This window comes from Leopardus geoffroyi, chromosome A1 (genome assembly GCF_018350155.1).
Source record: "Leopardus geoffroyi isolate Oge1 chromosome A1, O.geoffroyi_Oge1_pat1.0, whole genome shotgun sequence".
In the NCBI taxonomy this organism is placed as follows: Eukaryota; Metazoa; Chordata; class Mammalia; order Carnivora; family Felidae; genus Leopardus; species Leopardus geoffroyi.
In genome coordinates, this window is record NC_059326.1 from 220,571,969 (window position 1) to 220,598,852 (window position 26,884).

Sequence of the window (26,884 nt, forward strand, 5' to 3'; positions counted from 1 at the left end):
TTACTTTATGTACAACAAACATTAATAAGACTAAATGAGAGTACCAATAATTTTCAACAAATTATCTCTGAAAGTTTTGGGTTTTCTTCTTTTGGTGCTTAATAGAAAGAGAAACAATTATTAGATCCTGGGATTGGTAGAAAGATCTGATTGTTTGGAAATGTCATCATTTCTGAGGTTGACTTGGAGTAAAAAGGACGATACATTGAAAGGTTAGCATTTGTTATCAAATCATATTGTAAAAGCTATACTAGATGAAAGCCATTAGGGAAAAAAAAGAAAAGGAAAAAAATATGAAGGACTAAGAAAGATCTTTACTGGAATAAAGGCCAAAAGCAAATCTAAAAATAAGTCAGACATTTATTATGGCATTAAACTTTGGTGCTTGCCCAAATTAACTAAAGAGGAACACTATTTAAAAACACATATATGAAAAAAAAAACACATATATGTGGGCGCCTGGGTGTCTCAGTTGGTTAAGAGTCTGACTTTGGCTCAGGTCATGATCTCAGGGTTCACGAGTTCGAGCTCCACTTCAGGCTTTGTGCTGACAGTTCAGAGCCTGGAGCCTGCTTCCAATTCTGTTTCTCCCTCTCTCTCTGCCCCTCTCCTGCTCACGCTCCGTCTTCTCTCTCTCTTTCTCTCTCTCTCTCTCTCACCCCTCTCTCTCTCTCAAAAATAAATAAATATTTTTAAAATTTTAATGAAAAATAATAAAAATAAACTTTAAAGGAAGAAACACATATGCAGACTCTATCTTCCACTACTTTCCATTTCAGAAGTTTTATTTTGTTTTTCTGTTCACTAGAAGCTTCCAGCTCTTCATCTACATTTTTGAGTGACAAATCTCTGAGGGAAGGAAAGTACCAGCGAGTCTGAAATTCATCTTATAAAGACCCATCTGAAAACATAATTTCTAGGAATGCATTGGACATCTTTGTCACCCTATGAATTGGGATATTACCCATTTTATATACTGCTCATGTGTATTGTGGTTAAGTGGCCATGATTTTTTTAAAAAGCATGCAAAATTCAATAGGAAGAAAGGATAAGTGCTACAGTGGGTAATGTTTATTACAGTTTTTCTTTTTTGCTTGGTTGGTTTGTAGTGTTCTCCACTCTGGTTTTTTTGTTGGTTATTAAAACAAAAAGAAACTTAGAAAGCATGTAAGATATTGTTGTAGCTCATTAAGACTTAATAAAACTATTGATAGACCTCAGACTGAGATAATTTTTTTAAAAATATACTCAAAGCTATGTAAGAAAAGCAAAGTTAAATACCTCAAAATATTTTACCAGATTTAACTTCAAAGCAGCCTGCAGTAAGGGTCTAAGTAGGCATTCAGAATCATTCCTGATTTTTTTTCACATATATCTACAATTTTATGGTAACTGCCAATGATCATCTTCCATTTTTCTACCTAAAATTCTAAAACTAATAAAATAATGAGCAAAACATATTTATGCAGTGCTAAATCCAAAGTTTGATTAGAATATTGAGGATGATCAACTCGTTCCTTGTAAACATGAATTACAAATCACCCATTAATTTGAACCTGCTTAAACACCTCAGATGTTAAAATAAATATGTTTTAACTATTATAGGGATATAGGTGAGGTGATAAAAGAAAACAAATAGGTGGTCAAAGAAGAAAAGAGTATGTTTTCTCACTTTACTGCCTCCAAAAACAACATGAAAAATTTTACATAAGGTAGATAGGCTACTTGTTTCTATACTGACATTATATTTTAATTTCATAGAAAGTATTGCTCATTTTACTTGAAAAAGCAAGCTACAAAGGCACACGCACATACACACACACACACACACACACACATATTTATATAATGTGAACAATTAGAGAATATTATGGTATGGTGACATCTGGTTTCATCAGTCATTTTGTAAACATGATGCAAACTATGTTGAGATGGAATGAAGCTGTATTATTTATCTGTGTTTTTCCTTGCAGATAAAAATACACAATAAAAACACTGCTGCCTGATTGCTGATGTCTCTACTCAATTAGCACAGAAGCAAATTGATTTTTTTTTTTTTTTGCTCGAGGGGGCAAAACAACAGAGTTGTTTTCTTCTTCCTGCTGTATTTCTATCAAACACATTTTTACTGCAGACTATGTTTGAATCTTAGGCAAGTTGTTTTCATTCTTGTAAGTCAGAAATAATTTTCAATTGCAGCTCTCTATGCTCCCTTAAGGAAATGTATTAGCCACCGCATGGTGGTTTAAGTGCACAATTAGCCTTTTTCTCACTCTATCCATGTTGTACAACCAGGTGGGTGGTCCTTAAACACCCAAGTAGTCATTTCAAGGGCACTGAACACACACAAGTTCAGGTCTTCTACTGGGATCAAAGATGCATGATTTTCAGTCATATTTGGCTTGAGATGAAATGGTTTCAAAACAGTCTTAAAGTTTTAGCTCTCCAGTGAGTCACTCTCCACTGAATGGCAAAGTCTGATAAATAATGACCCACTTGGAAGAAAGTACACTTTTAAAATAAACATCCCCATCACCCAGCAGAAGCAGCAGGACAATAACAAAGATTTCCTTTTTCTTAATTCTGTTGGAAACTGAATAATGGAAAAGGATAAAAAGACATAAATTTACTTTGATACAGAAATAAAGCCCGACTACCCTGCAATAGCAAGTGGTGTGCTTTAATCTGATTATTCTTGCAATAAACAAAGTTACTGGGGAAATTATTGCATTTTTGTGATAAGCCACATTACTGATTAATTATAGTGCAAAAGAGAAAAAAAGGTTGTATCTATTATGCACATGGCTTATATTAACACCTAAATAACTTGCCCACAATTATCTGGACAATAGTACTGTGTAAAATCCTTCTCTCCATTTTTAGGTTACTCTGCCCTCGGGTCCCTGTGCCCCCAAACCTACGCAGCCCATAGAAGTGCTATTCCAAATGATGTAGTCTGCATAATATTCAAGAAAAACTAGCTGTCCTTACCAAAATTCTGCTATTAAGAAAGATAAAAACTGGTCCGTGTGTTCATGTGTGTAATTCCACTCGATGCTGATTTACCCCTATTTTCACATATATAATAGTATTTAATATTTATGCTACATATGAACAATATGTGAAAGCAATGAGTCCAACCTCACTTGGCCTTCTCACGAAACTATTTATTAAGTAATATCCTATCCAAAAGGACACTGGTTTATTAATGTTAAGGATGTACAACAGAGTTAATTACAAGTAACAATACTAGCTCAAGAGAAAGAATAAAGCAACCTATCTGCTTAAAAGTACAATGGCATTTAGAAAATGATCGAGAATATAGAAAGGAAAAAAGTATCAGCTTTTTTTTTTTTGCTAAGTTTGTATTTGTTGACAATAATGGTGGCATTACTTTTGCCTTCAAGAATATTACAGTAATTATTTTCTTTTTACTTATTTACCAGTAATTTTTTTTATTATGTGAATATTAATTTAACTTTATTTGATATTTTGGTATTGTAAAACAAATAGAAAATATTGACATTTTATTGTTCAACCAGAATTATATAACTTTAAAACTAAAAGCGATGAAATTAGTCAAAAGACTGCCTTGGGTAATTTTCTGTCATTTGGCATGCTGGGCTACACTGGGCTGCAATACAACACAATTTTTAAAAAACATTTAAATATTGCCAAAACTTCTTGACATAATTAATGTACCCTTTGTTTTTCTTTTCCACTATTTTTACCCAGTAATTTTTTTTTGTTTACTGTCATTGTGCCCTTATTTATCAATAAAATGGGAATATTACTAATAACTGCTTTATAAGGTAGCCAGCCACATAGAATTTGTAATTTATTCTCTATTAATATGTTTGTCACATAGTAAGGACTTAATAAACGCTAACATTAGTGTTAGTATCACTATAAATCTGATATGCTTATTTAGCACTTGACAAATAGGTCAGCCTCATATAGCCATGGAAGAAGTCTCCAGAGCTCAACAGTCTTCTCAATTTTTAATTGGCCTTTCAGGATTTTACATACTTTACAATCTTTTCCTGTGACAATAGCAGGTCAGAGACAGTCTCCTTCTGAACCATCACACCAAGTGCATTCCAGATACATCCACTTGCAGATACATCCACTTTTCATACATTTTGACTCTCCCATATTGTTTTTATAAAGTGTGATTTCTGTGAAAGCTCAAATCTGAGACTATGCATTAAGATCTCTATTGTGTGCCCTACATAAAATTCAGGCCTTAGCTACTTTCTGAAACTTCTGACAGTTTTCGCCTTTAATGTGCATTATTTAATTCCTGGATAACTTGTAAAAAGTAATTGCAGAAATCATAAATGACAGCTCGATAATCACAGAACAAACACACTTTTGTAACTACTGCCCACATCCACACTTAGACTATTATTGGGATCTCAGCAATCAACCCTTATTTTCTTTCCAAAAATCTACTTCTCCTTTCACCCCAAACACAAGTATGCTGACCTTCAAAAATCATGCATGGGTTCTTCCACTTTTTGAACCATAGATAAGTGAAATCACACAGTAAGCATTCCTTGGTGTGTGCGTGCTTTCTTTCACTTCATTTTATGTGTCTGAAGGTCATTCATGTTGTCGTAAGCAGCAATAGTGTGTCCATTTTCACTGCTGCATGCAATTTTATTTTATGTATACGCCATATTGATTTTGTTTGATGGAAATATTGTTCCAGTTTTGACAATTATGAATAATTATGGTATGAATGCTAATATGCATATCTTTTGTGAAATACATATGTACATATATGTCACATATCTTTGGAGAATATAGCCAAGATGAAATTATTTGCATATGTTGAACTTTAGTAGGTAACGAATATGCATATGTTGAACTTTAGTAGGTAATTTCAAACATTTTTCTAAGGTGGTTTTGAATTTACCTTTCTAATAATTTATCCTTTCCAGACTGGTATTAAGTCTTATTTCTTCTCCTTCTTCTCCTTCTCCTTCTTCTTCTCCTTCTCCTTCTCCTTCTCCTCCTCCTCCGCCTTCTTCTTCTTCTTCTTCTTCTTCTTCTTCTTCTTCTTCTTCCTCTTCTCCTCCTCCTCCTCCTCCTCCTCCTCCTCTTTCTTCTTCTTCCTCTTCCTTTTCCTTTTCCCTATTCCTCCTTTTTCTTCCCCTTTTGTTGCTTCTCCTCCTCCTCCTTCTTCTAATTCTACTTTGTGATAGTATTTAGATATTTAATTTTCTTTTCTCTTAACCATTGGTTAATTACCTTTTCATATTTTTATTGGCTAAGTGGCCATCTTTTGAGAAATATTTGTAGAAGTTTTTTGTTATTTCTTCTATTTGTCTAGATTTTTCTTATTGATATGTAGGAGGTCTTTATATAGTCTAGATAATAATTCTTCATCTGTTTTATCTATTTAAAGTAATTTTGTTGAAGACATGATATTATATTAAGGCCACTTTAATCCAAACACATATGGAAATGATTTGAACATGGACCTCAGAGCCAGTGAGATTGTTTTAGTTCTGCTGTACTCTTTTCTAAATGTGTAATCTTTTGGATTCCCTACAGAAAATCTAGGGTACTTACCAGAGTCCCTCCTGCCTGGCAGACCCAGGAGTACAAAAAGTGGGAGAAAGTGAGAGAGTAGAATGAGGAAAAACGATAACACATTTACTAATTAAGAGCAGGCCATCCTTATCTGGGGATAGTGCGTTCACTGACAAAGCAGTCCTTCTGTGATGTGGGGGAAAGGAGGATCTGAGGGTGATAGAGTCAGTAATCATTTTGGGTCAAATTTTGAGATCCTTCCAACCTTCAACAATATCAGATGTTTGTATCTCTTCCTTACCTTTCACTATCAGCCCATTTTTCAGGGGCATTTATGATAAAACACATACAATAGTGAGGCTGAAAGTGATCCAGAGAGTCAAAATCAAAATACAGATAAATGTGAAGAACCAGAGGATTGGCTGAAATTAGCTGGTTGAATAGGGGAAAAAAAATAATAACACTGCAACCTGGAACAGTATTCATATTGGAAAGGTACCAGTGAGAGTCCCAAGAGGAGGTCAGAGACTGCCAAAGTGGAAGAGCATAATTCCTCATGTAATGTGTCATCGTTCACTGCAAGGCAGCTGGTCAGCTTTTGGCAGGAGTTGCAAGGCTGGCATGCAGTCATGGCCTCTGCCTCTGAATCATAGAGTCTTTGCTATGATTGATGTGCTGCCATGTCCTTTATGATGATGGATCTAGTCAGCCACGGAAACAATCTGGGTGGTGCAGACTCCAAGAGCAACTTGATTCTAGTCAGTTTCATTGGAAAGCGACCTTTTTTGTGGGCATCTACAGAAGTAACACGGACAATCTAATCAGTAGCAATGATCTGTTTTCAGTCTGCAGCTCCAAACAGGGGAATGTTTAATTGGCCAGTCTATAGTTTTTCAAGTGGCAGAATGGTGATATGCAAGAGTGAGTCAAACCATAACAAGGTTTGCCAGATGGAGTACGGACCAGGGTTAGGAGAACAACCTTAAGTTTTGCTGACTGAGCAGTGAACCCAAATCAGTTTGTGGCTCTGTATACGTGGAGTGGAAGTTAAATTGCTCTGACAGTCCCATTGATGACCTTGGGTCTCAGCTAAGCTAAACCACCTGTGAACCAGGCACAGGCAGTTAAGGGAAACTGTGAATCAAGGGCTCTACTGATTCTTGTAGTGCAGTGGGGGTAAACATTTCTCCCAGAGATAGCTGTGTCTTTTTCATGTAAATTAAGGAGTCACTGAGGCCAGGCCTAACTTTTTTTTTTTTTTTTTTTTTTTTTATGGGTGATAGAGTAAATGGTGGCTGCGTCCAATAGGTGGCAATGTTGCATCGGGAAATGGCCCTCAATACTCCAGCAGCCATTAAGAATTTAAATAAACCTAATTCATATCTCTGTTTCTTAGATACACCATTGATTCTTTCTGACCACTGGGGAGGGAACAGGTAGAAGGTGGTGGTGGGGAGCAAAGGGTGACACTTCACCAGCACCCCTCTGTAAGTGGCATTCCCTGAATGGGGGTATATTCCCTGATATACCACATCAACACTAGTGGTATATTCAGCGATGGGCATTAGAACAGTAACATATAATAACAAAAAGATGAGGCTTCATGCAAATTGGCATGGCACATTTTTTTCCAGTTTTTATTTGCATGTACACTGCCTACATCTCAACCAAATAAACTTGTAAAGTTTTGTATCCACTCAAACTCTGTATTGAATACTAATAGCTTTCCATATTTATTCCAGTTTTGGAGATTCCTTGGGTCAGCAGCCATAGTCGTAATACCTTTTAGTTTGGGCCACTGAACTTGCTAACCTAGTTTCATGATAACATACTTTTTCTGTCTACTTAGAGAAGAGTAAACAGAACCAAAGATACCATCTGGGCAGCACATTTCAATCATACTTCTCACTGCTCAACCTGTGTACACGAATTTAATGCTTATTCATTAACAAATAAGACAATGGAGTCCCCCGCCCCTCCCCCTACATGCACCTTTCATTTAGGTGAGAGTATTCACTAGCAGATTCCAAAAAGTTGTTCTCTTCCTGAAAGTCACGCCTCTACCGGCATCTCATCCTCATTGACAAAGTCAATTCTGTGAAGGATCTGATATCTTATCTATTTTCAATCTAGCAATTTAGTCTGAAACAGCTTCATGGATGCTGGTATGAGAGACAAAACTTTGAGGTCAGAGGCAAAAAAAGGCCTTTATTACTCAGGGTACAACAAGCATCATGAACATGACATAGTTGCATCAGTTTCCCTTGCCTCCCAAGTCCCAAGGTAGAGATGCAGATAGACCTATATAAATGCCAACATAAACACTGGGTTGCATTAAGAGACAGAAACCCAGAGTTTGGACTATCTGAATCCTTTATAATGGGTAATAAGCATGTCTGCATTTTGCCCTAGGGAGAGATATAAACTTTACTATACTGGACTATAAAGACCCCTGCCCTTTGTTCTGAAAGGAGAGGGTGTCTGTCTCCCAAAGCTGATTATTCTGTGAACATTCTTGAAAGGCAATTTAGAATGAAGTTCAGACAATGTCTGTGCTCACAAGACATGCAGAAATGCAGGACATTAATAGAGAATTATCTCCCCAAAACAGATATGTGTGTGTGTGTGTGTGTGTGTGTGTGTGTGTGTGTGTATATATATATATATATATGTATGTGTATATATATATATACATACATATATATATACATACATATATATATACATACATATATATATATATATGTACACATACACATACACATATATATATATATATATATATATATATGTAGGGAATAAAGGGAAAAAATAGTCTTACCCAAAGTACTCTTTTTCTGTTATTAAAAAGTGTTTGGTAAGAGGAGTACATATCTTAAAATATTATCTCAATTTTTTTTAATTTTTTAAAAATTCTTATATTGGTATTTCAATGCTATGGTATATTTGATCCCTATTTTTATAAATGTAAGAATTTGTTAATTCTGGGCATTCTCATCTAATTTTTTTTGTATCAAAAATGTGTGTGTGTGTGTGTGTGTGTGTGTATACATATATATATATATATATATATATATATATATATATATTAGTTTTCTAAAGTATTTTTTAAATTTCTTTTAATGTTTATTTTTGAAAGAGAGAGAGAAAGGGTGAGTGGGGGAGGAGCAGAGAGAGAGGGAGACACAGAATCCAAAGCAGGCTCCAGGCTTTGAGCAGTCAGCACAGAGTCCAACATGGGGATCGAACCCATGAACCATGAGATCATGACTCAAGATGTAGCTGGACGTTTAACTGACTGAGCCACCCAGGCGCCCCATAAAGTATTGTATTTTAAATGTTAATACATATATATAGATAGATAGATATAGATATAGATACAGATATAGATATACGCAAAGTATAAATACTTGTTAAAATGTAAAATTCCAAATATGTTTGAGGTCATTTTCATTTTTATGAAATACAGAAAGTTATTAATGACATAAATAAATGCAATCCATTTATATTTTTCAAACAATAAATACAGTTTTAAAAATCTGTTGTGTTAACATGTGCTTCCTCTACGATAAATTTGACATACACAAACGTTAAACTAAAATTATTATGTGAAGGTATTTGACAAAAATACCAGCTTTAAGTGTGTGTTGACTTCTTGGTTGGAAAAAAATATGTCCCAAAATGTATAAAAGTATGCCGGATATTAAAGAAAACAATTTGCCAATCTGAAGTTTTATGTATTGAAATATGATATTGGACTGCCAGCTGACTGTAGATCTCCCCTTCATAACTGCATCCCTAGTGTAGCTCAGAGAAGGCTTTTTTGGCCACTTTCACCATCTGGTATAGGATATTCTTATTTTCCATTTCAAAATTTTAATGTATAAAAAAAGGCTTATTCATCAAACCCTTTTTCCCTTAATTGTAAATATGCTGTACAGTTTATAGGGAAATGAAAAGGCAAGGCTTAAAAATGAATAAGTCAGTTTGTGTAATAAAATAACAATTTCACAATAAAGTAAATATTATAGAGATTGTCAACTAAATGAGATCGAGAAGTAACTATGCTCACTTCCCATTAGTGTCACACCTGCTTAGAGATTAAATTGCGCTATTTTATGCTACATTAAAATGGCATTTTCTAGAGTGATATTTTACATTTCTGATAGGCAGTTGTGAATGCCTTGGTGCATTCAGCAACATTCTGTTTTCTGCAGTGAACATTTCTATTAGTGACAATTCACCCATAATTTTATTTCAGAAAAAAAAAGCAATGTCAGCCAGGACACATGTATATACTTCGGCTTTTTCTAAATCAGAGCAATAAGAAATTTTAGCATTGTTAATAACTTCCAAATTCAGGCAGAGGGAACTTCAATTTAATGTTTCATCCGAATATCACCTCCGACAAACATTAATACTGAATAAAAACCTGTATTTTGAAGAAAGAGAACAGCTTTCTATCTTACAATTTTAAATTTGATTATTATTAAGAATATTGAAGTTATTGACATCTTCAGTTATGTGTTTTATTTATGTTAGATTTTGATCTCATGTGTCTATTATGTGGGAATTTTTCCTTTCCTGCTTTATTTACAATTGAATATTTATTAGTGTTTGATTTACATTCTTGGAATCACAACTCCCCAATGGTCTAATGAAACCATATGTTTAAATCAGATTTTCAGCATAAGCAATTTATTTTAACGTCTTTTTTTTTTTTATTTTAAAATCATGCTTACTGCTGACAGCTAGAAGCCTGGAGCCTGGTTTGAATCCTGTGTTTCCCTCTCTTCTGCTCCTCCCCTGCTCATGTTCTGTCTCTGTCTCTCAAAATAAATAAATGTTGAAAAAAATTTAAATGCCCATGCCCAGATACAGAAACGGATAACACTGTTGTTACTGATCCACACAGTCCTTAGCTCATGTGAAGTCCTCCAGAAATGTTTTGCTAATAAATATATGAGTATATACATTTTTATAGGAATTCTAACTTTTGCTAGAAACTACCACTTTTAAGGATGCATCTATGTCAAACACTTTCATATACTTTAGGAAAATGAATCAAATCATGGGTTATTATTTGTAGAATAACCTATCTACATGGAAAAGGAAGGAGGAAGAGGAGTAAAATAAGGAGAACTTGGATCCAAATCGGTGCAAAGAAACCCTTTAGAATTTTCAGGATGACCCTCATTTTTTCCTTATTCAGCATATTTTTATGAACCAATTAAAATATTTAGAAAGGATACTCATTCATTTAGTAAAACCTTTCTCTTGGTTAGCAGATATTTAATTTCTACCCTCGTTGCGGAACATATTTGAAGTATAATTTTCAAGTTTTCCCGTTCTTTTTTAAAGTACTAACAGTGTGATAATTATTAAATCAATGTCCAGTGAGTTAAATTATTTCAAAGAGAAAATAATGATACAAGGGCAAAGTGATTTTATTTAAGAAAGTATGCTACTAACAAAAGCAAACAAATTACATTAGTGTGTACCAAGATATGCAGCACACTGCTGTTAGCAAATTAAATGAAGAAATCAAGTGTCTCAGTAAGACCGATTCTTTTTTTTTTTGGAAAGGGCTGTAAGTTTTGATTTTATTATTCTCTCTTTAATGAATTAAAAAAAAAAGGTCTGCAAAGATATTTACCAAACTGTTTATGAAAATCATCTCAGGATAGAAGAGGATGATTGAGTAGAGGGCTAAAGTTTCAATTTCACTGCCCAAGCTCCCTCCCCCCAAAAAATTCCCACTTAGGACAGTTAGAATAATTAAGTACAAAACGTATTCACGCAATCCTTGTATAATTTTAAAACATAAAAATAAAATCTTTGCTACAAAGGATAACCACATGTCCCTTCGAAGATGACCCTCTATGACTCTTCCCATAACTCCTGGTCTTTTTTGACTTTTATCACACCCCGCCACAAATACCCCCTCCTTCCTCCACTGATACAAGCCCTTATTTTGTAATCCTCCACAGTGAGCTATCTTTTCTATGTCAAGACTTTGACATAGAACAGTAAGACCAATTCTTATTCGGAACCTTGAACACACACTGCTCAGCTTTCCCTTTGCTGTTTTAAAAGTCACATTTAGGAAGTTTGTCTTTTGAAATGAGCATGTAGCTTTCAAAATACCAAATCAACTCTTTCATCAGAGGTAGAACTCCCCAGTTAAAAGACTCACTTTATTAATGATCTTCATCTTTTAATAAGGAATGAAACATGTAAATCCAATAATGTTGAAGCTCTAAGTTCTACCGCATAGTGTTTGGCCTGACATACAAAACCGCTTGCAATGTCAAGCATTCCAGCATCTGAAAATAGTTTCTTTTCTCTAATTTTGCCCTCGCTGCTCACCATAGTACTTAAGTTTTACTAATTAAAGACCAAATGAAACTAGAGTCCTGCTGCTAGAAAATTTTTAATAGAATTTGAATAGATTTAACCGTGAAGACAGGTCTCAGAAATTCAAGTGAACTCAGCTTTCCATGGCTGTAAATCATGCCTGGCAGTATTTATGCTAACAAAAGAGGACACTTTAAAAAATATGAGTCAAAAGCTAAGGGCCTTATTTAAAAATAGTAGTATTCTGTAGGATTTTATAAAAATAAAAATAATCCTGGTTAGTAAAAAAAAAAAAAAATGATCCTAAGACGTCTGGATGTCTAGGTTCTCTTTACAATTGGTAAGAGTTCAGGAATAAGAAATCAAGACAAAATATATTCACTCTCTGTACATGCAATCTTTAGATATCAGGACTCTGCCTCAGGGAGTATTAGCAGAAGAACTTTTGCATAATACAACAGCAATTTTTGTCCGTTTTATTTCTAAAACATGTTTCTAATTTATCTATTTCTCTAATACACCCACAACACCCACTAGAGTTACGGCAAACCAGGCTCCCATCAGGGCTCATTGGGTTGACCTTAACAAATTCATTGTTTACACTCATGTCCTTCTACCATGTCTTCTGACACAGGAGTCGGAAAGATTGCTGTAAAATGTGAAGATATCCTGTCATAGTCTCCAAATAAAATTCTCCACTGACTTCTAATTAGATATAAAATACGACTCAAGATCTTTCCCAATATATTCATATGCTGCAAGAATAAAAGTTAACCTGTAGAAATGATAATGTAAATGGGTAAATTTCAGGGAGATACAAATCATTTCTACAACACTCAGCTGAGGTTAAACAATGGTAAAGTAATCATGGAGACAAAATTCTCAGCGATTTGTAGTCACATATTTTAGTTCCTCTCTGACATCATGTGTTCATTAGAAGTTGAATCCAAGTCTTTTTTCGAGCCCTAACCGTAACCCTAACCCTAACCCTAGCCCTAACCTTTTTATATACTGGGATCCAGCTGTAGAGATATTCTCATCTGTGTCATGGCAGTAGCTACTAATGGTATATAATTCTATTAGAGGGGTGCCTGGGTGGCTCAGTCGGTTGAGCGACCTACTTCAGCTCAGATCATGATCTCACGGTTTGTGAGTTCGAGCCCTGTGTCAGGCTCTGCCTAGAGCCTGCTTCGGATCTGTGTGTGTCTTGATCTCTGCCCCTCTCCCACTCATGTTCTGTCTCTCTCTGCCCCGGAAATAAACATTAAAAAAAATTTTAATTCTATTGGAAACCTCTTGAATACTAACTAATATGTAATAAAATAATAATTCCTAGGTATCCATTTACCTTTAGATAACATAGTTTGAAGCATCCTCAACTAATTCTTTTTGTTTTATTCAGAAATCCACAAGGTAAAAATCTTTCTAAGTATGATTATTATGCTCCATTAGAGTAAGAGGAGGGACAATCTTATCTACATGTATGTTCAGTGCATATGTAGTGCTTTATTCATACTGGGCACCCCATAAATATCTGTTGAATGAATAATCTTAAGTTAATGTAAATATTATTTTAAGATTTTGGTGTAGAACAGACCAGATAAACAGTACATCTTACTCTAAGCAAGTTTAATTCACTCATTAATTGTAATACTTTCTTTTTTTTAAATTTTTTAAAATATTTATTTATTTTTGATAAAGAGAGAAAGCATGCATCAGTGGGGAAGGAGCACAGAGAGAGGGAGACAGAGGATCTAAAGCGGGCTCTGTGCTGACAGCAGAGAGCCTGATGCAGGACTTGAACTCAAGAACCATGAGATCATGACCTGAGCCAAAGTCGGATGCTTAACCAACTAAGCCACCCAGGCATCCCTGTAATACTTTATTTTCGTACATAGGTTTGGCAAAATCTGCTATGTGGATCTTTTGAGAGAGTCTACCCGTTATAAAATTAATTGGATATTCCTGATGGACACTTCTTCAGCAGAAGTCTCCTCATACTTTGTGGACAGGTATGCTATTAGAAAAAAGACACACATTTATCTCTAATGTATGTATATATTTTTGTGTATGAATTATATGCATGGAATAATGAACCAACCAATGACGTAAATTTTAAATTTCACAAAATATAATCTAAAATGATGAAATAATAAACATAGAAATAAGTGTCCTGGTAGTTTCTCCCAACTGGAACCACTGTCCCACAACGTCAGGGGATTCTGGGGGGAAGTTGGGAACCCTATGTCTGAGAATATGAAAAAGAGAGGAAACCTTGTTGTTTGGGGTCACATCGAGAAGCTCAACTTAGAACATTTATATTACTCTCTTCAATGCACAGGATATTAATCCAATGAGATCCAGATCTAAGATTAGATGTGTGAAGTATTTTAACATGTTCGTCTCCTTCAGTCTCCTTCTTTGGTGTATGATTCATGTCACACAGATATTCATTCAAAAAGGTGAAATATGTTAACGTTTCTGTAAGTTTTTCAGTCAGCTGCAAAGATGCCCTCTGATGATTGAATGAAATGACACAGAAAGAAGCCTGAGTCAGTGTTAATATGTGCTCTCATTAGAATGCAGGGATTTCTTTCCCACTACAGATTTTGCTTCTGGCTACACACACGGGATATGCATTTTTTAATGCAGGATATGTTCTTAGTGGAAAATTTTTTGAAAGAGTACATTCTGGTGAATCACTTTGTGGAAAAGTGTTATTTGTTTTGTTCATTTCTTGGCATTTGTCCAGGAAATAATACTTCCCTTATTTTCATACCGAAGACACATAAAATTGTTCCATTGGATTTTCACCTACAAAGTGTCATGATGGCTATATTATCATTTATATTGATAAGATGATTTTTACGGATAAATACAGATTATTTTACCATTTTTATTCTCTCTTGCACCCAGGATAAGTGCATTATGTAAATTCAGAGTATAAAATAATATCAAGCTGTACATTCTATAACATGCTAAATGCCCATTGAAATATAGATATGTTGTGCCTACAGAAATTCTCAATAATTATAGAAATACATTTTTGGCAATAAATCTTAGGATTTGGTGAAAACTATATAATTGACAGGTGAGTTTTGAAGAGCAAACAGGGAAAGGTGAACTGGAACTGCTCTCAGGAAAGTGCTATAAATTCAGGAGATTTTGCATCATATAAGCACTGCTTACTTCATGACGGGGATAGGGCTGGTGGGGTCTGAAATAAAAAGTTGGAGTTAGACAAATAAAGATAAGACTATTGACAACATGAAGTTTGCTGCCCAATGTTAGCTTCTAATCCAAAAATACTTTTCCATTGAATTGAGAAATATTTGTCAAAACCTCACTGTGTTCCAAGCAATCTGGATACAGAATAAATAAAACATGATCCTTTCTTTAAGGAATTTACATTATAATGCTAGGTACAGAAAGCTTAACTAGTGATTTTCCTAGAGTAGAATAAATGCTAAGATAGGTGCACATTCAGAATGTTACGGGATGACATAAGAGAGACCCCCAATCACTTTGGAAAAAGTGGCATAAAACTGAATCCTGAAAGTCAAGCAGAAGTTAGCTCAAAACAGGACTTGGGTGGGGGGGCACCTGGGTAGGCTCAGCATCCAACTCTTGATTTCAGCTCAGGTCATTGTCTCACAGTTTATGAGATCAAGCCCCATGTCAGACTCTACACTGACAACACAGAACCTGCTTGGGATTCTCAGTCTCTCTCTCTCTCTCTCTCTCTGCCTCTCCCCCACTCAGCTGCATGTGCTCTCTCAAAATAAATAAATAAAAATATTAAGAATAAGGAAAGAAAAATAAAAGTAAAGAAAAAAACAGAGCTGGGAGGAGCATTATCAGGCGGTGGGAGCACAGTGTATGAAGGCTGAGATTCAGGAGAAACTGGGCATAGAGTATAAATGGGAGAGCGGTGAGAACGCAAGGCAGATTGTAGGTAGCAATTCTCATTTGTTTGCAGACAATTGGCAACCTTTGACAAGATATGTGCTCCATGAAGATTAATCTTGTAGCTTGTGAAGCATAAAGAATGCAGGGCAATGTGCCTGCAGATACAAACCTCAGTTTACTAACGATATATTTCAGCAGATTGCTTTCTTCTCTGAAAACTGTGCAGAATTAAGCAGGTTGTTTATAAGAATAAAGCAAATATGTATATAACAAAGAAAATAACATCTGGCTCCTAGTCTTTGTTTTTTAACCTTACTATTATTTGAATATATTTCAGTTTTAGAGCTACTATATATTTGGAAGTCTTGAGTTGCTAGTTATACCACTATCCTCTGTTTTGTGATGTATTTGAAAAATCAACACAGGAGTCCTATCTATATTGTTAATTTCATTTATGGACAAGTACAGATTGCTAAATGCTATGGGGCAAAGCTAACATAAGCTTTTAGGAAATTTCCCCCCAAATTGATCTTCCCTATATATCCCAGGCATAGCAGTCAGAAACTTACCTTAGAACAAAGGACTTCTCAAAGAGGGGTACCATGAAGAAAAAAATTCAGTGAGGCCTGTTAGTAAGAATGTCAGTATTGTTTACCTAAGGATATTTATGTTAAATGTGGGAAAATGAAAATTTAAAATCATGAAATATTTTAATTTAATCATTAGTCTTTGACCACCAAGATTCTTGATGTGGTAAGAAAGGGAATACAGATATTATACACAATTAGTTAATTTTTTGGTAATACTGAATTTTATTTGGAATTTATGAATCGTTTTGTGTAATATTTTTCTTATCACAGCCCTGGAAAGCCTTAGAAAAGTGAAAGAAGCCTCTTCTAGCAAATACTCAGTGTTAAAGATCACTACTAGTGTGGAAATTGTGGTCTTGAAATACCAGAAACACATAAACAGGGCTCCCCAAACAAACAGTTTATTCTATGTTTAGGGCATAATTTGAACAAAGTGAGCCTCGACTATTTTTATTACCAATTAGCACAGAAGTTATAATAGCTATTAGGGATTTATCAAGTAAACTAAGGAGAAAATGAAGCAACGTTCACTGGAGAAAAATGGAAAAGTAAGCATCAAAAAAAGTTTATGTGAATTAAACCATAAGGTAACTCCAGGTCTGTAAGGTGAAAGTTCTCGCTATGTGAGTATTAATTTATAATAATATAATAAATATAAAATAATATAAATAGTATAATATAATATAATTTATAATTTATAATGAAGGAAGATTCATTATAAATTTCAATTAATGTAAGATCATTTTGTAATAGAAATAATTAATGAATTAATGGATCTAGCCATTGGGAATCAGTTAATATCACAAGAAGAGGTAGAGTGAGCCTCAGATCACTTCCATTAAAAGAAAACAATACCACCGATGAAGTAGTATTGTCAAAATATAATACATGAATATGATTGAGTCTCTAGTCAAAACTATCAATTTAGGGGCGCCTGGGTGGCTCAGTCGGTTAAACGTCAGACTTTGGCTCTGGTCATGATCTCACAGGTTCACGAGTTAGAGCCCCGCGTCGGGCTTTGTGCTGACAGCTCAGAGCCTGGAGCCTGCTTCGGATTCTGTGTCTCCCTCTCTCTCTGCCCGCCCCCCCCCCCCCCCGCCACTCGTGTCTGTCTTCTCTCAAATATAAAAAAAAATTAAAAAAAAACATTAAATAATTTTAGGAAAAAAATCTATCAATTTATAGGTAAAAATAATGACCAGAGAAATATGTTAAACTATATTCTGAGATGCAATTTGCAAAACAGAGTGAAGGAAGCTCTGTATCTGGTTTTCTCAACAAACATATTTCAAGGAAAATACAAGCGAGAAGACAGCAGTCTTGTTGAGTTGAGGAGAATAATATATGAGTTTTGATGTTGAGGAAGCTAAATGTGAGGGGTACAGTATTGCAGAAAAGCAAGCTAAACAGAGAATGAAAGCTCTTCAGGAATTTGCTGAAGACTAAGCAGGACTAAAAAATGTTTTTTGGAAACCAGGACAATTCAGATAAGATCCCAGAAAAGTCATAGTTTATCAGTTGAGCAAAACAAGCTTTAAAGAAAAAAAATTACTTTAGATTTGCCTTAATAAAACTTAAATGAAATCCTTGAAAAAAACTAGGGTCACTCACAATTATCTTAATTGCTTGCCAAAAACTTTATCAGTTTTTAAAAGAAAGAAACGAAAAACTGTAAAAATACAAATAAATTAAAAAATAAAAGAAAGAAACAAAATTCAGGCTCTCAACATTATAGCATCAGTGTTCTCTGCATCCAATAAAAAATTATAAAACATGCATAGAAAACATGTGATCCATAATCATGAGAAAAAATTACAAACATTAAAGAACAATAGCACATAGAATAATAAGGAACAAATGAAATTTTTTTTAAGTTTCTTACATTACATATAGAGTGTTAAAGTATAGTTTTTAGGGAGACTGTAATACGTTAAAAATATATATCATAAACCGTAAGTCAAAAAATACCCAGAGTATATAATATAAACCAATATAAGAGATTCAACTGGCTCAATTACTTTTTAAAAAGGCAGAAAAAGATAAAAGAGAACAAAGAAGAAATTGACTAAATTTAAAATGAATAGGATGGTAGACCTACCCCATATGTATCAATGATTGCATTAAATATAAATGATTTTATATTTAAAAGCTAGTAAAAGACAAAAGTTGTCAGAATTTTATCTACATTAAACTCACTTAATCTACAAAGTAAAAGGATATAAAGAGATACACAATGAGAAATCTAATTATAAGAAAAGTGGAGGTGAGAGGATGTCATTATTAAAACAGGATGAATTCAGCAAGAAATTACAAGAATCCTAAAATTTTTATACCTATTAATAGAGCTTTAAAATGCACAAAACATCAACTGAACCTGCTGAAAAAAAGAAATAAAAGTAGACAGGTTTATAATTTTGGTTAGAGATTTCCACAGGCCCCTCCTACTTATGACTAGAATAAACATAGAGAAAATAAATATGCATATAGAAAATGCAAGCCACACTATCATTTAACTTGACCCGACTGACATTCGGAGAATGCTCCACCAAATTATAGGAAAGTGTGCACTCCTTTCAATCACAGGTGTTATGCATGTTTATTTGGCTATATTATGGGCTATCATATAAGTCTCCAAACATTAAAATGATTGAAATCAGAAAGCAGAGTACATGCTTTCTGACCAAAATATAATTAAATATAATTAAAAAGTTATCTAGACTATAAGGAAACAGTTGGAAATTAAGCCAACATAATTATCGACAACTTACTGATCAAAGGAAAAAAATCACAATAGCAATGGGAAAATATTCTAGTTGAATAATAATTACAATAACACATACAATCAAAATACTTGTAATGCAGCTAAAGAAGTGATTAGGTGAAACTATCGTGTTAAAATGTTAAGAGAATATATACTCAACGTCAACTGTATAAGCTCTTCTGTAAAAAGCTGAATAAAAACAAAGCAAATTAAATCCAGTATAAGTAAAAGAAAGGAAATAGTAAAGGTAAATGATAAAATATATAAACTAGAGAACAAACAATAGAAAACAACTATTGAAACAAAAAAAAAACATTGTATTAAAATAATAAACAAAATTGATAAACCTATAGTGGACCGAGCAAAAAAACAAAAAAAAACAAAAAAAACCACAAACTGCAAGTATAAGGAATGAACAAAGAGTCATAACTGTAGGTCCTAACAACACTGAAAGAACAAAAGCATTATGAACAAATGTATGCCAATATACTGTGCAGATTTGTTGATGTCACAGTCACCAAAATTGAACAAAAAGAAATAGAAATTCTGAATATACCCATATTTATTATGTATTGAATTTACATTTAGAACTTTATTATTGGGGCTCCTGGGTGGCTCAGTCGGTGAAGCGTCCGACTTCGGCTCAGGTCATGATCTTGTGGTTCGTGGGTTTGAGCCCCATGTCCGGCTCTGTGCTGACAGCTCAGAGCCTGGAGCCTTCTTCAGATTCTGTGTCTCCCTCTCTCTCTGCCGCTCCCTCACTCACACTTTGTCTCTGTCTCTCTCTCTTTCAAAAACAAACAAACATTAGAAAACATAAAACTTTATTGTAAAGAAAACTCTTTGCCTAAATGTCTTCTTTGGTGAATTCTATCAAATATTCTAAGAGCAATAAACATTAATTCTGTACAAATTCTTTCAGAAAAGGTTATGCAATCCATTCTGGACATAGCAAACACTACAACAAAAATGAAACAGGTATTTCATATATATACATACATATATATACAAACACATTGTTATATTATTATCATAAATTAAAAATGAAATAAAAATGAAATTTCATATATATACATACATATATGCATGCCTATTATATTAATATAATCATATATAATATAAAATATTACAATAATAGAGTAATGAAATATATTAAGCATGCAAGACATTTATTTAGGAACACCAGCCACTAAGAATAAAAGTGAAGGAAAAAGGAATAAACAGGAAAATTATTAAGACAGTCTATCATCTATTAAAGAAGAAACGGAGGGGAAATTTGGATGGTAAGAACTTCAAACTACAGCAAAACTTTTACAAAATCTTGATGAATTGGGTAAGAATTTACTGAACAAGAGTTGGCCATGAAAAGATTTCTACACCAGGTCAGAATGTGCCTGTGCTAGAACCTTTCCAGCGTTCATTGATCAGCTTGGAGTGGGCCAGAGTGAGTGTGGCCTTTCATTCAGCTGAGCCCCTGGAAACAGGTCCCTCTTGAAGGAGATTTGAGCAATGTATTTGACTGCCAAAATAAACAACTGTGGTTTATCCTAAGAAGATAAAGTTGGTTAACATTTAAACATTATATAATGGATTTCATTGTGTTAACAGAAGGAAGAAGAAAATCCATATAGTTTCCCCAAAATCACCTTTAAAATTTTTAACAAAATGAACCATTCATATTTAAAAAATGCATAGGAATGTAAGATAAATTCCTTAAGCTAGATAAATGGCATCTATCAAAATCCTAGATCTAAGATCACACTTAATCGTAAAAAAAAAAAAATAACTTTTTTTTTTACCTAAGATCAATAACAAGGCAAAGATGGGTGCCTCCATCACTTTAAATCATTCTGTTGAAGTCCTAGCAACTACAAGAAAGAAAGACATAGAAGAATACACATAAAAACTAAAAGTAAAATGCTAAATTTTCTTTGTTTATGAGGATATGATGTAGGGATAAAATATCATAAAGGATCTAAAAATGTATTAGGATATATTTCATTTAATGACTCCATAAGATATTGGTCAATATACCAAAATCAAAGGTAGTTTGTAGACAATAGCCCTAAACAAATAGAAAATAAGTATCAATGTCATTGGCAACACCATCCAGAAATAATAGGTACATAGGAATAAAGTTAACAAAATTTATTCAAATACTATATATATAAAACTAAATAACATGGCTGGGAGAAATTAAAATTGAACTAAATACTATAAATGGAGGGATGTGTCATTTTCAAAGACTGCAACCCTCAATATTAAGATGTCAGTTCCTCCAAACTGACTTACATGAATCCAACACAATCTCAAGGAAAACCACAGCACGCTTTTTTATTTAGGAAATTGACACTAATTCTAAAACTTATAGTTAGATATAAATGATAGAGAATACTTAGATGATTTTTTTTAATAATAAGCAAGTTTGAAGCATTTACACTGCTTGATTTTAAGACTTCCTCTTAAACCACATTAATCTAAATAAAGTGTTATCTGTGTAAGGAGCGACATAAACATCAGTGGTGTTGGGGCACCTGGGTGGTTTGGTCAGTTAGGCAACTGACTTCAGCTCAGGTCACGATCTGGTGGTTTATGAGTTCGAGCCCCACATTAGGCTCTGTGCTTATAGCTCAGAGCCTGGAGCCTCCTTCAGATTCTGTGTCTCCCTCTCTCTGCCCCTGTCCTGCTCATTCTCTCTCTCTGTCTCTGTCTCTCCCTATCTCTCTCTCTCAAAAATAAACATTAAATTTTTTTTAAAAAAAGATCAGTGGTATAAAACACGGAGACCATAAACATAGAGAAGAGGAAATATATAGGAAAACATAAGAAAGATGTCCATGAAGAATAAGTAAACAAAAACAAAAACGTTGTGAACTTAGGTTGAGCAAATATTCTAGATAGGGTGCAATTTCTAGATAGGATGCAAAAGCACTAAACATTCAAAAATATGATACAATTTATCTAACCTTATTATTCATTCCTGTAAGACACTTTTTTTAAATGCAAAGTAAGCCTGAGATGGAGAGAACATAATTGACATACATTATTAGATAAAGGGCTTGGGTACACACTTTACAAGATCTCTTCAACTTCAAGGTCAACAGTCCAATAAAACATGGGCAAATATTTGAACACATACTTCTCCAAAGAAGATGTATGAATATCACATCATCACGAAGAAACTCAACATCAACAGTCACCAGAAAAATGCGAATTAAAGCCACAGTGGAATACCACTACATAACCACTGGAATGGCGAATATCGAGACTCATCAGGTGTTGGTGGGGATATAATCTCTCATATATTGCTGGTCAGAGTGTATAACAGATTGGAAGTTTTGTATAAACTTTAGGTATACACTGCCTGTATAGTGAATTAATTTCATTTCTATGTATTTAACCGAGGGAAACAAGCCGACATATAAAGCGTGACTTGCATATGAATGTTCATAGTGGTTTTATTTATAAAAAAAAATCCAAACTGGAAAAAATACAAGTATCTATCAAGCAAATGAATAAACATTGTGATGTATATGCAGGAATACTACTTGGTAATGTGAAAGAATGAACTCCTAATAATCATGAAAGCAAAGATGAAACTGAAAAACAGCCTGCTGAGTGAAAGAAGCCAGATACAAAAGAACACAACCTCTAAGGCTTTATATGAAATTTTAGGACAGAAAAAAACTAACCTTTAATTAGAGAAACCAGAGCAGTGGGTTGCCTAGGCTGAAGAATGAGATGTGAAGGATGAGGATAATTGGAAAGAAAACTCTATGGGTTACAGAAATGGTTATAATAATAACTAAGATGATAGTTCCAAGGTTATAGCTGTTTTTACCCTTCATCAAAGTGGACACCTAAAATTTATGTATTTTTTATGGAAATTATACCACAATAATGTTAATTATTTTTACTTTCAAAATACAAGATAATGGGATGCTATTTTTTTTTGTGGCACAATCTTACAAATATAAAATCAAATGTTTATTGTATTATGTTTTGGAAATGTGAATATATTATTGCATTGGTTTAAATACTATGAAAACTGAAAAAAATATTTTAAAAATCTGGCTCTCAAATTCATTATGAAGCTTTAACTTCCATGTAAAATTAAGTAGCTAAACCATGTTGCCATTTCGTTTCAGTACCCAATATTCTATTATTGTTATATCAAAAAAAAGAATTATTTTCAAAGTGATTTGAGGTTACTGTGTAAAGATAAAGAATATCGTAAATATTTATGACAATATCTGTAATGTATTAACATTAATATTTTAATGTTTTTTTCTTTTAGTTAATATTAGTTAATATTTTTTTCTTTTAGTTTTAGTTTAGTTAGTTAATATTTTTTTCTTTTAGTTTTCTGCTATACTTCTTAGTTCAGCAAAAAATATTCTTTCTTTAAATAAAATTATACATACTAAATGAGTGCCTATTTCTTTATAAATAATATCATCAAGATGAAACAGTAAAAATGCCCCCCAAATCCTCAAGCTTCTGTGGGTATCATGCTAATTTATTTGGAAAGTAAAGCTTATTTTGACAAATAATTTATATGCTTTTATTTTTAAATAAAAAGTTTTAACAGGTCATCTACCAGAAAAGAGACAAAACATTTGTTTTGGCACAGCAAAAAGAACACGAGATTTCATCTTGAGTTCAGTGAACTTGTATGAAAATCTCAATTGAATGTTAAAGAAAATAATGAGAAATGTTTTCAGGCTCAAACAACAGTTAACAGAAAAACCAAGCAAAAACAAAACCCACAATTTTCATGTAGCAGGAATCGGCAAAGCCTGACAACAACCAAAAACACTATTTTTTAGTGAGAATAAAAATGTGAAGGTGATTCTGAAGAATCCAATTAAAGTAAAGGCACATGAGCCATGATTAAGTGGATTGGAGAAGATATGACTGCTCTTCTGCTGAATATTTCTAGACTAACAACCCAGAGAGTTTCTTTCCAGACACAGTATCTTAATACTGCCTAACTTTCGTATTAAGTTCTTTCTTTCCTTCTTTTCTTTCTTCCTTCCTTCCTTCCTTCCTTCCTTCCTTCCTTCCTTCCTTTCTTTCTTTCTTTCCTTCTTTCTTTCTTTCTTTCTTTCTTTCTTTCTTTCTTTCTTTCTTTCTTTCTTTCTTTCTTTCTTGTTTTCTTCACTCTCTTTCTCTCTCCATCCTTTCTTTCCTTCCTTCCTTCCTTTCCTTCTTTCATTCCTTCTTTCTGGTGGTACAAACACATAGTATGAGATCTACATTTTCAACAAATTCTAAGAGTGCAGTACAATATTGTTAACTCTAAGTGCAATGTTGTACAGCAGATCTCTAGAACTTCCTTATCTTGCATAATTAAAACTGTACAACTCCCCATTTCCCCCTCCCACAATCCCTTGAAAATGATCATTCTACTTTTGAGTTTGACTTCTTTAGAAAATGCATGTAAGTAAATACTTCCATATTTACTGTATACGTTTATGTAATTTTCTTGTCTCATGTAGCATAATGTCTTCAAATTACATCCATGTTGCAGCATATGACAGGATTTCCTTCTTTTTTACAGCTGAATGATATTCCATTGTGTGTGTATACCATATTTTTTTTATCCATTCATCCATGAGTGTACATTTAGATTTTTTCACCTCTTGGTTTTTATGGGTAATGCTCAATAAACATGGCATTGCAAATATCTCGTTGAGATTCTGACTTCAATTCTTCTGCATAAACACAAAGAAATAGGATTGCTGAATCACAGGGTAGTTCTATTTTTAGGTTATTATTATTATTATTATTATTATTATTATTATTTGAAGAGCCTCCATACTGTTTTCCATAGTGGCTGGATCAATTTACACTGCTGCAAATAGCACAAAAAGGTTCCAATTCCTCCACATCCCTGCCAATACTTTCTTTTTTTAAATAAAGATCATCTTAACAGGTCTGAGATAACAACCCCTGTTTTTTGTTTGCACTCTCTGGTGATTGGTGATATGGAGCATCTTTTTTTTTTTTTTAATATATTCCTGTTGATCATTATTATCTTCTTTAAAGAAATGTCACCTTCCCAATTCTTTGTGTGTATTTAAATATGTGCAATTATAAATTATGTATATGCAATTTTTAATCTTGGTTTTGAAATACAGATTTATATAATGAGCATTTCCTTATTAAAATATTTTATGACATTAGTCTCCATGTAGTCTAATTTGCTCTTTAATTTTATTGTAAGGTTGGACCATAATGTAACATTTCTCTTATCATTTATTTAACTAATTTATTTATTGTTTTTGTTTTTTATTTTGCATATAACATTGCAATAAGAATCACACATTTAAAAATATATGTTTATTTCTCTTGGAAGAACACTAAAAATGGATACTAAACTAAATAATCACATTAATTTTAAGATGTGATATAGATTGGGACATGTATATCCAGAAAGGTTATATCACTTACTCTTATACCATTATATGATCAGACTTTATTTCTACCTATGCATGTATATAGCCAGTGATATATATATATATATATATCATTATATCATTATATATTGTATATATATGTATATATGTATGTATATATATGTATATATGTATTTATATATAAACTATATACATATACAAGTTATATATATAATTACATATAACTATATAAATATATACTATTCACATATTGGTATCAATATGTAGTATTTCACATTTTCTAACATTATTCTAAGTGCTGCCTGCATATTATTCATTAAATTAAATCATAATTTCTCATTACTACAAGGTGCATTCTCATATATAGTTGCAGACTATGTATTTAACTGAACTCCAATTATAGTGTGGTTAAGTCAATTTATTTGAAACTTGGAATTTCACTTTCATGAAACTACTTATTTAACTTTGTGTTAAATTCATTCATTCATAATGAATGGCAATGATTGCTCAATTGATATAGTTTTCATCTTAAAAGAATGCAATACATCTTTCCATAAGATACCTTATACATTTTCACTTCTTTAGGAAGAATCACTATTTTCTACATATATGAAAATGTTTAGTATTGTCACTAAAATGTTTTACGAAATTGATGGAAAATATATATGAATTGTGTGAATGTGCTTTTTTCCTTGCGTAGCAATTTTCTTATTGTTTCCCTTGTCCAGAAATAATTACAAATACTATTTTTTTTTCTTTCCAAGTACTCTATTTTTCTGTTTCTTATTTTAATTTCTTCTTATTGAATTTTGTTGAATTTTTCTTTCAGTATACCATTTCATTTTTTATTTGTTGCATGTGATTGTTGATACACGGTTGTCTTTAATTTTTGTTAAGGCAAATGTTTCAAACATGTCTCTTGTCATCTTTTCTGCTTTGTGTCCCAATTTGAATTTTATTCACTCCACATTTGATCTAATTTTGACCTTTGTCAGTTCTTCTCAGTATTTTCAACTGATCTGTCAGTAATAGTGTAGGAAACTAAACCTTTTATTCTAGAACTCTGGGAATGGAGACAGGGGTTGGATTTGAATAGTATCAGGAATGCCTTGTACCTGAAAGAACATTTTTATTGAAGTTTCTTTAAACCTTAAAAAAAAAATATGTGTGCTTTTGGCACTGTACTCCACCCCACTTATCCTTTTAAGTTAAATGACTTCTTAAATGTCTTCTCTAAAAATAAATTGGTAGTTGTTGTCCAGATTTAAATGTACCACATTCTTCACGATCACAGGTGGTTACAT